Source organism: Amblyomma maculatum, chromosome 2, assembly GCF_055883805.1.
Source record: "Amblyomma maculatum isolate TAMU_Amacu chromosome 2, ASM5588380v1, whole genome shotgun sequence".
Classification (NCBI taxonomy): Eukaryota; Metazoa; Arthropoda; class Arachnida; order Ixodida; family Ixodidae; genus Amblyomma; species Amblyomma maculatum.
Window position 1 is genome coordinate 113952016 of NC_139345.1, and position 12654 is coordinate 113964669.

Sequence of the window (12654 nt, forward strand, 5' to 3'; positions counted from 1 at the left end):
AAGTGGTCTGTTGTGATTCGAACACAGGTGGAGAGAGAAATAAAAGGAGAGGATACGACTGGTGGTCTCCCCTGCACATCATTTTATACGAGAAGGAAATTAATTTATGTTTTTCATCTTTTCGCTTAGTTACCGACGCAGACGCGACAGAAGCGATCCCAACGCACTGCAGGGGTGTCCGTAAGACGATCTCCACGTTTTTTGTGTTTTTTTTCTTCCCATGCTACCTTCCCCGCTCCCGGAAGTATTCCCTCTGTCATCTTCATTCTCGCCCTCTTGTGGGTTGCTCTTCCCATAAACTTCAGCTTTCACAGCAGTCACACTCTGAATTCTAGTAGCATCACCCTCAGGTTGCGCATTCTCCTACCTCATCATTTCCTCATCATTTCACTGCAACCACCCTGTGAGTTCTTCACGTCGCAACCCAGTTCCGGTAGCCCGCATTGCACTTCCCAGCGTGTTCTACTCCCTGACGACATCCCTTATCTCACTGAACTCACAGTGGCCGCCCTCCCGAACCAGTGAGTACCATGCGAACCATTCATGGGAGTTGTAGCACTAGAGGGTTAATCGCTCTGCTTTTTGGCCGTCTTGTGATGTTTGACACCTCCAGGCTCGTGCAGTAGCAATGCTCGTGCGACACGCTCCTGTCTGTGTCAGCCATCTGTGTGACGCCATGAGACCCCAAGTCTTGGTCGAATTACCAGGAGCTGCAAGCTTGCCGGTCAACTTCCCTGCCTTTCCTCCTTATCTTCCTCCTCCTTCCTCCTCCTTGGGCAGCCCTTTTGCGATAGGACTCAAGCCAACGGGAGCTTTGGATCACCGGTCAGAGGCTCCTTGTCCATGCAGATACATTCGTGCGGTTTGGTTAAACCGGGGCTTCGCCTCTATGTCCATTGGTCTTTCAAATAATGTGAAAGAGAGGAATTGCGGCTGTACTAGTGGGTATGCTCACCTAAAACCGATCGAAGGTCAACCGTTGTGACCTAATTCGCATTTCTTATATCCTCGCTGTATCGCTCTTTTTTTTTCACCGACATACGGTCCCATGATGACGTCATCCTGACATGTATACCAGCGAGCTTATAGTGAGATGCAACTCGCGATATGTGGTAGGAGCTCTGTTCACGAAGCAGTGGGAAACGCTCTAGAGTAAGGCAGGTAAAGTCCTGTGAAAAGTCACTGAGCTCCTCGATAGTGGCTGCCCATCTCCTTCTCTATGGAGGCGCATTGATTCCCTATGGAGCACACTTCTGTTGGTTCATTCTGGAAGCATTGCAGGTCATGGGGTACGACGTACGCTATACGGTACATGTCGCTGACCTTCAAGTTGGTCCCCTTCAAACAGCGATGTCCTTTTATTTTTAGCCTTTTTGAAACCAAGAGATGCACAAAACTGTGTTCAAACTTGTACATATCAAAATTGAGGTGAGCTGTTACCTTCCAGACGTAAACATCGTGCCCACTATAGCCCCGGCGTGGGGGCTCGGTGATTAGGGTGCTCGACCACCGAGCTGAGAGGCCCGGGTTCCAACCCGGCCGTGACGGCAGCGTTTCGATGGAGGGTAAGCGCAATTGGCACCGTGTAGTGTGCGATGTCAATCCGCGTTAAGGAACCCCATGTGGTAGAAATTATCCGGAGTCCTCTTCTACGGCGTCCCTCATAGAGTGAGTCGCTTTGGGATGTTCAGTTTCATAAACCGCCATATAGTTAATCATCTAAGCCTTGCGGTTGCCAAACGTACAATCGATCACTTCGGTGTTCGACTCCATTGTTATTCAGTCCGGAAGTATTTCACCTTTTGAAAGTCTGGCGTGCGCAGTTACTTTAATTCTGAAAAAAAAAAAAAAAAGTTAACTAGGTACGACTGGTAACGGATCCAAAACCCATGACGATAACACCGGCATCACGTTTGCAATCACCGCTTTTTTTTTTCATTTATTTTTCCCTTAAAGGCCCGAGGGCATTACATAATATACTCTGTGGCGTTGTCGGGGATCTCTTCCTGGCCCTTTGGTGTTGATTGGAAGGGGTTTTTGATCCGTTACCAATCGTACCTAGTTAACTTTTTTTTTTTTTCAGAATTAAAGTAACTGCGCACGCCAGACTTTCAAAAGGTGAATTACTTCCGGACTGAATACCAATGGAGTCGAACACCGAAGTGATCGATTGTACGTTTGGCAACCGCAAGGCTTAGATGATTAACTATATGGCGGTTTATGAAACTGAACATCCCAAAGCGACTCACTCTATGAGGGACATAACTCAATATACAATGCGAACAAGAACAGAAAAACATTAAAACAACAAGAAAAGAAAACAGAAACAAGAGAAATAATGCAAGGGTTAGACGAAACAATATTAAAGATAAAAATAACAATATACCATAAGTAAATGACGCCGAAAATGTTATACAAATTTGCATGAGAAAAACGCTTTCACGAAACTGGTGAAACTTGAGCCGGTTGGTACGTCATCGATGACAACGTCAGCAGGACTACAAACACACGTAAAAAAAGTCAAGACAAGGTAAGCGCTGCCTTCCGGTTCACAGCGTGCAGCTCTGAACCGGAAGGGTTCCCAGCTGCACGCTACTAGCCACAGTGGTCGCAGGTACTGGTCCGCAACTGAACTCGAGTTAACGGCCATCGACGAGGCCCTTCAACACTGCACCAAAGGAACAGATCGTTTCATTCACATCTAAACCGACAGTCGAGAGGCTATATAAAAACCCTGTAAGCACGTTCTTACAAGACCTCAGTACAACACCGCATCAAACAGCGCTGCCGCTACCTGCGAGAGACCTCACAAGTCTCGGTACGAATTCATTGGACACCTGGACATCGTGCACAAGAAACTGGGAACAGAATGGCCCACGAGGCCGCTGGCGCGCAGCTAGAGGAAGACTGCCGGCATAGCCTTGATGTGGGCCCGTCCAACTCGGACCACCCTTACTGTTCTCCCGTCTCCTTCATCATACCGGACTCTGTCATCACGCGGCTTAAACATGAATGGAGGGGTTTGTTGCGGGACCTTGTCCCCGATATTACTTCCCCGATCCCTTCCGGCCTCTCTCGTCCAGCCCAAGTTCTAACTCACAAGGCGCGAGCCGGTGCAGCGTACACACCGGACATCCTGAGTCAATGGCGCCGAACCAAGATCAGCTGCCCCAACTGCCCTGCTGCTGACTCCGTTGAACTGCAGCACTTGATCTGACCCTGTCCTGGCACGGCTGGCCTGCGCGCGCTACACATCTGCTCACCACATTCAGAGTTACGAAGACTGGACAGCCCCCAATACCAACACCAAGCGCAAGCTCTATAGACTTCATGTCGGAGTCTGGCGCCCTCAACCTCACCTAACCCACCCCCTTCCCATCTAGGCCTGAGGTCATCCTCATAAATAAAGCTTTTTGAATGAATGAATGAATGAATGAATGAATGAATGAATGAATGAATGAATGAATGAATGAATGAATGAATGAATGAATGAATGAATTTCTGACCCGCGTGGGCTAGTGCAAGCCACGCGGGACATGCAATCATGCTTAGAGAGGTTTAGTTTGGTTTGGTTTGGTTTGTGGGGTTTAACGTCCCAAAGCGACTCAGGCTATGGGAGACGACGTAGTGGAGGACTCCGGAAATTTCGACCACCTGGCGTTCTTTAACGTGCACTGACATCGCACAGCACACGGGCGCCTTGCTTTTCGCCTCCATCGAAAAGCGGCCGCCGAGGCCGGGATTCGATCCCGCCTCCTTGGGAACAGTGGTCGAGCACCGTAACCACTGCGCCACCCCAGAGGGCGGGTTTTTTGCCCGAGATAGGCACGAGGTAGCCGAAATCTATTAAGCCGTAAGGTTGAGTTAATCGTTCAGTTTTTCTAAGAACTGATATGGCTATTAATAGCGACTGGCTACAAATCCCTAATTGCAATAGGCATCTAACTAATAGTTAGGAAGGTAGTTATTAGAAATTTGTTATCCAGCTTAATAGTGAACATTATGAGCATTACCCTTCTGCTTTCTGATACCCTCCAACACCGCAGTACAGCTTTGCACGAAGAAGCCGTTTTCTCAAAAAGCCTGCTTTTGAAAAATAATTTCACAGATTCAAGGAAACATCCAATGATTGGTCGCTGGGAGCTGCCATATTGCTCGCTGGACTGTATTTTGCGCTTGGCGTTAGCGAGGGCGAAGCCGCAGCGGAACTGTTTTTTCGGCAGTCCGGAGAGGAGGCGTTTCGACATTTGCCTTGCCCGATAAAAATGTCACTGCCATGGGAATCTTTTCTCATAGATACGATAATAGCTGGGCTCAAAACTCTCCAAGTAGCCTAACCAGTCCTGGGAGACCAGGGAGACTAGGAGTGGCGATCACTCCCCCTAAAATCTGTCAGAACACAGAAAAACATGCCGAGCTTCGTTCAGACCCTGACGAGAAAGATGCTTCACAATGGAGCAGCTGGTGCTGAACTCCATTCATTGGCTGGCCACCACTTTTTGATTACTTATTTTGTTTTTTAAGAACTACAGTGCCGCAAAGCCTTAATCGCTACCTAACGATTTTGCCGCCCCCCCCCCCCCCCTCCTTTTTTTTTTTTTGTATTTCTGGGTCTACGCGCCCGGGTGATCCCCCACGATGTTGTGCACAGTGCTGGTAGCATTGCCTTCTCGAATCAATCCTACTTCATTTTTGTCCCTACTTACGAGAAGAGGTTTAGTTTTGTTCGATCTACTTTAGAGGCTCCGCTGTTTTACACTCTGCTGTGGATGCTTGTAAGATATGCACTGTTTGCTTCCTAACCAGCTGGGAGACGCACGAACTTTGCTGTGTCCCACAGCAACTTGTTTCTCGTTACATCGCAATTTAATTAAGCTCTGTACAGCATGTCACCAACAAATAGCCAAGAGGGGCTGCGACATCCGCGGACAACAGTTATAGAATCATATATATCACTGATGCAACCATGCTATAGAATAGACGTACACCTTTGCCGCAACGAAGTCAGAAGAGAGGCAACCATATGCAAGCTGTTATCGCGAACATCTTGTTCGCCCTCTTTAAACGCATATCCACTTCCCACAGTCAACAATCCACTTTCCACCGCCCCACCTTTTGCAAACCGAGCGTTCGGCAAAAAAAGCTCTCCAAGCTGGCTTCGTTCTTTAGAGTCCCAAAGTGGGAGTATATCTTTTTCACGCTTGTGGCGTGCACTCCCGTTGTATGCAGGCCATTGTCAAACATATTCAAAGCCGGGCAGCGGGAGCGATGCGTGCCTGCCTGGTCGTCTCCCATTGTGTGTCGCTCCGCCGAGGCGCGCAGTTTGTTCGAAGTTTCGGGTTTCAAGAGTGCCTAACGTCCGCTCGCAGTCCCCGCGTGTCCTCTATCCTGCCCTATATCGGGCTCCTGCCTATGACTATTTTTATTCAACCATTGTTACCACTCGATGCTTTTATTTGCTCTAGAAAGACGCGTTCGGTGTCCCCACCTGTCATCGTGAAGGCTGATACCTCTTGTTTTCTGCATTGCCTTTTTCTTCGCTGCTTTTTTTTTTCTTTTTTTTTTTTTTTAACCCGGCATTCGGAAACTTCCCAAGAAGGGGCGCGTGTTTGTGGCTTCTTTGTAGAGGTACGCGAAGTCTGAGTGAGTGGTTGGAGAGCTCTCAAATGGCTGGAAGAGGAGTGAGCGGGCTTGAGACCCGGAGATACTGGAATGTGCTGTGGCTTCCACCTCACGAGGAAGGAGAAATGAGAAGGCAGCATCATCTTGTGCGCTTGATAATGCGAGGGAAAGGGAAATGGGCTACTACATTCTGTTGCATCTGATGAATATTACAAGGTCTGTCACGGATTCGGACTAATGCGTTTTTTATTTTTTATGAATGGACCTTATATTCATAAGGTCCATTGCATTGCTCTGCTGATGCCATCGTGGGAACAGAAACGTGGTTAACTCCAGAAATTGACTGTTCAGAACTTCAGATTTCAAAGTTCTTTTCTATCTTTCGTAAAGACAGAACAGATAAAAGAGGTGGTGGCGTCATGATTGCTGTTCGCAAAGGTATTCATACAAGGCCTATCGCAATAGATAGTCCACTAGAAATTTTGTGGGTCTCTTGCTCATTGCTAAACTTTAACATAGTTATCGGAGCATGCTACCGGCCGCCAGATTATTCCACTGACTTTGCTGTAGAATTAAACGACGTATTAGCACATGTTCAGAACAAGTATTTTAACTCTCCTGTCATCCTCGCCGGTGACTTTAACTTCCCACATATCAACTGGTCATCTGTTTCACTTGCTGATTCCTGTCAGCCCCGTGGTTGTACTGATTTTCTTGACTTGTTGCATTTATTCCAACTGACGCAGCTTGTTTGTTCTCCGACAAGGGATGATGCCATTCTTGACTTAGTTTTTACAACACACCCTGAACGTGCCTCTGTAAATGTGCTTGAGAGCATCAGTGACCACCGTGTTGTTCACTGCATGTTACAGTTAGTTACCCCGAAATTATCTGTGTCCAAAAAATTGATTTATGTTTTTTTTAAAGCAGACATACACAGTATTCATACCCACCTTGAGAGCTTTTATTATTCCTTTGAATCTGCGTATTGTAATCGAAGTGTTTCTGAAAACTGGTTGCTTTTCCGTGATTTGTTAAAAAGTTTGCAGGAGAAATACGTTCCTAAAAGGTGGCTTTCAACCACAGGAAATAATGAATGGTTCACAAGGGATATCAAACGATGCCTGAACAAAAAGAAACGCCTGTATGCGAAAGCTGCACGCACACAGGCAACGTTGGACTGGACCGCATATATGAACTTTGCAAAATCCTGCAAGCAGAAAATTGAAGAAGCGAAAGATAGGTTTTTTAATTTTGACATGCCAAACTTTTTGAAAACCAACCCTAAAAAGTTTTGGAAAGTCATTTCTCCTGCACAAAAAAAGGAACTCCCGTGTTTAGTCTCTGCAGATGGTACCTCAATTGACCCAGTTGACATGTGTGATCAGTTTAATTCTTTTTTCTGTAGAATTTTTGGAGAAGAAAAGCCGTTGCCTACATTAGAACCCGCACCTAGCATTGAATTCTCAATGCCTAGTATTGAAATACATCCTGAGGGTATAGAGAGGGCTATTGAACGCCTGCCTGCATTTTCGAGCCCGGGCCCTGATGAAATTAGCACAAAACTACTAAAAATAACAAAACAATATACATCGCGCATCCTGGCACTCATCTTTCAACAATCAATTGATACGGCTGAGATTCCTGATGATTGGAAGCTTGCACATGTTTTACCTATCTTTAAAGGAGGGGATAGAGATAATATGACAAACTACAGACCCATATCACTGACATCAGTTGTTTGCAAATTACTAGAACATGTCATATCATCTCATATAATGAAATATATCACTCAGAATCATATCTTGCTTCCCAACCAGCATGGATTTCGGCGCGGTCGTTCTTGTGAAACCCAGCTGTTTGAACTAACTACCGACCTTCACCGAAACTTAGAGCAGTTAATCCAAACTGACGCCATCTTCATTGATTTTGCAAAAGCCTTTGATCGTGTGCCCCATAATCGCCTCATATATAAAATGAGTAGCATTAACATGAATATTAAAGTTATCAGATGGGTAGAAGAATATTTAAACAACAGAGTTCAATCGGTTATTACTGACGACTTTAAATCTTCTCCTCAGCCCGTGAAATCTGGAGTCCCTCAAGGATCTGTCCTTGGGCCCACATTATTTCTAATATATATAAACGATATTGCTTCCAGCATTACATCATCAATCAGGCTATTCGCAGATGATTGTGTCCTCTACCGTCCAATTTTTAATCTTACTGACTGTGTTATGTTGCAGGATGATTTATCTAGGTTAGACATGTGGTGCTCTGAATGGCAAATGACTATAAACACTAAAAAGACTAAATTAATGCGATTCAGTACCTGCAGCCTGATTTTGTCGAACACCTACTATATTAGCAACGCGGAAATAGAGCCTGTCGAATCCTTTAAATATTTAGGAGTTTATTTAACCCCTAATTTATCATGGACTGTGCATATAAATAATCTTCTGACTAACACATATAAAACTCTAGGTTTTATCCGCCGGTCACTTTGCAGAGCTAATACAGATACCCGACTAATCGCTTATACCACACTGGTTAGACCGAAGCTCGAATACGCGTCATTCATTTGGTGTCCTCATCAACTGTATCTTATTAAGAAATTAGAGGCACTTCAAAACAGAGCGAGTCGATTCATCTCACGTCAGTATTCACGTTATTCAAGCATAACAGCAATAAAAGAGAATCTTAAACTTCCAACATTAGAAAGAAGACGTAAGCAATCACGCCTTGCGTTTTTTCATAAACTATACCATAACCCTACCTCTTTCTCAGCACCGATAATTACGCCCGCCACACGCACGTTTCATCGTTTTGACCACGATAAAAAAATCGAGCCCCCATTTGCACGAACAGACGCAGTTAAATTTTCGTTTTTACACCTAGCGATAAGAGAATGGAATGCTCTCCCCTCTTCTGTAGTTAGTACTATCGATTGTGACCAGTTTACTTCATTACCTAACGATTTTCTAACAGCATAGTGGGAAATTTTCACCTTTTGTGGTTTACTTTTGTTTCGATTTTTCCTTTTGCTTTAACCTTTGTGTGTCATGTATTTTCTTGCATATTTCCGTGTCATCATATTGTGATCATGTTTTTCCTAATTGCTTCTTCTTGTATATTTAGCACTTTTACATGCCGCCACGTTACTGTTCCGATTTGTCCATTGTGTTTATTTCATGACGTTACCACCCCCCCCCCCCCCCCCTATGTAATGCCCACTTGGGCCGTTAGGGTAAATAAATGAAAAAAAAAATACCAGTAGTGGACCCTTTTTGCCGCCGCTAGACGAAGTACTTGTCGTCGCAGGTGAAAGACGGGCGCTTACCGGCAATGCGGAGAGCAAAAAGCTTTCTCAGGTTCCGCACAGCACCCCTCAAATAATCTGTCGACCTTTCCGTAAAACAAAATAAAAAAGTGATTGAAATAGTAGATAACCTCCAACCTGCAAACGAGCACCGACAGGCTACAAGGACAACCAGTATGCGTTTTCTAAGCCAGGTTAGAAAAAGCGTTGAATGTGGGAGCAAATGTGCGGTAAGCACTATAGATGGAGGCAGCGTTGAAAGGGAAATTGTTGCATCGGTCTGTGGTCAAACACCACCAAGAATTTGAGGTTTCGATACTAGTCACCTCGTTGAAGAAACACCACTTTTATCGAAACTTACATTTTTTGTGGCTGAAATAGCCCGCTTACTACGAACTTCGAATGCAAGGGATGATGTCCGTGTGCAAATCATGTTCATTATAAGATGGTTCGACTGTGTTCGTATTATTATTCGGCGTGGGTGAGCAGGAAAGAAACACTAACGAAATCCCGATGACTATTACACCATTAAAGACTCAAGAAGAAAAATATTTATACTAACAGGCTCACAGATATTGCTAAGGAGGAAAAATATTGCCAAGGACAAAAAAAAAAAAAAAAAAAGCAGCTTTAGACGAACTCCAAACTAATACGTTATACGCACTCGTTCGTTAAGCCTTCTACAAAGCATGCAACTCATGTTATACTAAGATAAATGTCAATTTTGTGAGGAATATTTCAAGCATGTGGCGTATCGTAGGCATACAAAAAAAAAAAAAAGTCGGGAACAATTACCAGAAAGCACACATCATTAGCAGTGGGAAAAAATGCCGACTGGCTTGTGCCTGAAGGATGGGAAAGCACCAGCCCAACGCTCCAGATAAGCAACCGACTTCGCTGGAGTCCTGGACTAAGGACTCCCCTCACAAATTCTTGCTTCACAATAAATTTTCATTCATTCATTCATTCATTCATTCATTCATTCATTCATTCATTCATTCATTCATTCATTCATCGGAGCAGTGGTAAAAAGCTTCATGTCATGGCATATCGGAATTTGTTGAAAACAGACATGCCATGAATTGGTGATATTGCGTAGCTGCAGAAGACTGCCTCTGATGATTTATCTGAGGCAGGGAACAATTATATTTGTGAATATTGTCCGGTAAGTTACTTTATATGTGCAAATAATTATTCTAATCATATAACTTGATCAATCTGTGATAAATGAAATGAGACGCTATCGCATACAGTATAGTTAGCGCTGCTATCGCAGTGCAGTGACACTGCGCAACGAAAAGAAAGGAGCAGTCGTCAAACAAACATGGAAGGGTAAGTTTACATCTAAAACCTGCAGGTCCCCATGCCAGCGTTAAGTTATTGTGCTGGGTTAATTGAGCGTGAGTGAGGGAAACCACGCGGTCGGCGTTTTACAGCTGCGATGGAGCTGTCACTGAACCGGCGAGGTAGAATATGAGGCTCTATATGTACAATTGTTCCGAGTTCTACGTCAGTGTCCTTACATGCAGTGGGGAAACCTTCTCAACCAATTAACTGCTTCTAAGCGACTGGCGAAAGCTGAAAATAAGCGCTTCTCTGAGACGGTCTGAAAAGATCTTCCGATCTTTAAGTGCATATTTTGCAGAACAAATCGGATGGGTCAAAGTGCACAACTGCGTTGATTCGCAGATAACGCCTTACCACCCGCATGCTTCAATGCTTTGTTAATTTTCTCCTTTTATTCAGCTTCGTTAGCTGCAGAATGCATGTCAAGAATATTGACCGTTCTTTGTTATAACATATTAGGAAGTTTAATTTGATGTACATTTTATCGCATTTATTTTGTCTGTTTAAAACGAAAAAGCCCTGCTCCCAGACTGAACATGATCAGGTGATGATCCCTGCTTCTTCCTTATATGACGTCACGATGCTGCCTTGGGGACACACTCCCGGGGCTCTAAAAAGCAATTCGACATACTGAGTCCGTCACTCGCGTGTCAACTATCTCACTCGTCATTCAGCAGTTTTAGAAAACAACTACGTGAAAGAAAACTTTTGCGCTAATTCTCGCAATTTTATTTAATAGCAGTGCTCGTATTACCACCTCCCCATCACCCCTAGAACCAAAGCGAGGAGCCTCCACCCTCCATCTTTACAACCCAGATGCACCCCTCACCATCTGCACCCCAACACTAGTCTAGGGGCTGCCGACCCACCCTATGACACCCTGGACTCAACCCTACTTCGACCCTCCAAAAGCGCTATCCATCACTCGTCCACCCAGCTCCGCACTACAGAATTGCTTACCAGCAATGACCACCCACCGCCGCCTTGCGCAAGGTCTACATCTACCAGATCACCACCGGCAGCGAAAAGGAAAAAAAATAGTTGTGGTTTAATTCTGGTTAACCAAAGTTGAATTGCGATAGCAACGGCGGAAGCTTCTTTTGCCTGGTATACGTTATTCCCCTATCACGCCCTATCAGTGTAAGGTGCTACATTATTAGGGACACTTAAGCTCATCCTTTAGGAGTATGACGCGAGAGCGTAAGTTACCAGCCTTCTTCTTCTTCTTCTTCTTCTTCTGCTCCTCCGCCTCCTCCTCCTCTCCCGTTCAAGGTCAAACGTGGGGTCCGTCGGGGATACGCGACGGCACGAAACCTAGCGTAGTATTGCTATCGCAATAAAAAATGGCAATTTAACGTAGCTAAACAGAATTGGACGTGTAAAAGCTTTTGCTCACAAATGGACGTTGATGGATGCAACGATGGGAAATGCGCAGCGCCCGCCACCCCAAGAACAAAAGCGAGGAGCCTCCACCCTCCATCTTTACACACCAAACAAAAAAAAAAAAAAAAAAAGAAAAAGGACGCTCAAAGCGGTTTTTATTGGGAGAAGTGCTCGATCGGTTGGAGTCGTTGGCCCCCTTTGCTCCATGTTTGCCCCACCTCCCTCTTATTTTCATTTAATCCCAAAAGTCCCTAGAAGATTATCCCTGAACATTGACGCATGCTTCATGTCTTCAAATTGTCCGTTTAATTTCCCCTAGCGCCGTTTCTGACGCTGTCCCTTTCGACACCACCTAAGAACCGACCTCTTAACACATTGTACACAGTGCTCCAGCCGCCTCTATAGCGACCCGCTGTACGTTCGAATCTATTATACATTTTTAAAGGTGTAAACTTAATCTGGCCTGTGGCACGCGGCCATCTATAAATAGGGGCTGCTCCTCGGTATAGACACAGTGCATTCTTTCGAGCGCCGTTCGGGTTACCCGACCGCTCTCAGCAACGGCGCCAGGCACGCGACCTTTGTTTGCATCCGAGCGACACTCAACGCCGGCGCCTGTCTGCCGCGACCTGTCTACGGTTGCCGACGACGTCGTGGCGGACACCGGCTGGCGCAAACTGACGCCGGAAGCCCAAAGAACACCCGTGATGTCATCGACGTCACCCCTGACGTCGCACGCAAGCAGGAGCGTGTATAGAGCGGGACCGGCCGCCCCCATTCAAGGACGACGCGGATAATCCGAACGATATGGCTCCATCCGCGCAAGGATGTGAGTTGTGACCGACACATGACTTCCTGGCTTTCCATGGTGTTATATGGTTTGCGAAGTGAATGCCGTGGCTCGGCACGTGGGAAGATCATCTGTAGCCCGGTACAAGATGTCCTGGACTCGGTTTCTGTAGATGCTAGTGTGAAAACCACCG